Raw genomic sequence first — 1,203 nt, 5'->3', positions numbered from 1 at the left:
GACTCACCCAAGTACTGGAAGGACTGCCTGGGGTAAAAATAATGGCAGATGATATTCTCACTCTAAGTGAAGGGAGCAAGGATACCGAAGCTGAATGAGACTATGACAGAAAACTGAAAGCTCTGCCACAACAAAACTCAGCCTGGAAAAAATTGTGATTCAAACAGTGTGAGGTGACACACATTGGATATCTGCTCACAGCACATCCCAACAAGATCAAGACAATCAAAGACATGCCAGTTCCAGTGGATGTGAAAGGGGTACAGCACTCAGGAATGAAACATTTTCCATCCCAATTCTGTCCACACCTGGCTGCACTAGTGAAACCCATATATCAGCTCACAAGGCAGGATGTGGCGTGGGTCTGGGCACGTCCCCAACAGCAAGCATTTGACAGCAAATGATAACGATTGCCCCTGTCCTGAAGTACTACCAGCCAGGAGAGCCACTGACATGCCAGTGTGATGCATCGCTGAAAGCACTGGGTGTAGCTCTTTTGCAGGAGCAGCCAGTTGCTCATGCCATAAGAATCCTCTCAGAGACTGAATGGGGTATGTCCAAAGAGGAAAAGAGCTTCTGGCTGTAGTATTTGGAGTGGACCGATTCCATCAGTACACCTATGGCCACCCAGTAATAGTGCAATCAGACCACAAACCCCTAGAGACAATCATGGCAAAGCCCCTTCTTAGTCTTCCAAAGAGATTTCAGCACATGTTGATGCATCTCCAGTGCTACCAGGTGGAGATCAGATCCAATCCAGGATGATTATTGGTGTTAGCTGACACTATGAGCAAGGCATATGTACCCAGTATCAGCAAGTTGGGGGAAGGGAATCAGGACATTGAATCCATTAACATGTCGCACTATCTCCCGGTTTCAAGAGCAAAGCTGGTGGAACTCAAAAAGGCCACAGAAAAGGGCATCCCACTACAGGCAGTTGAGAGCAATACTAGCTATGTGGCCAGAAGACAAGAGCCAACCACCAGTAGGAGCAAAGCTATATTTTTCAAATCAAAGATTAGATGAGTGTGTAAGATGGAATCATATTTTGAGAACAGAGAGATGTTGTCCCCACCTCATTACATAAGGATGTCATGCAAAAACATGTGCTGCAGACTTGGGCATAGACAGCTGACTTAGATGACAGGTTTCCGAGTAGCAGCCGTGTTAGTCTGTATCCGCAAAAAGAACAGGAGTACTTGT

The sequence above is a fragment of the Terrapene carolina genome, unplaced genomic scaffold, assembly GCF_002925995.2.
Source record: "Terrapene carolina triunguis isolate 2854851 unplaced genomic scaffold, T_m_triunguis-2.0 Scaffold34029, whole genome shotgun sequence".
In the NCBI taxonomy this organism is placed as follows: domain Eukaryota; kingdom Metazoa; phylum Chordata; order Testudines; family Emydidae; genus Terrapene; species Terrapene triunguis.
Note: the sequence above shows the minus strand (reverse complement) of the source record.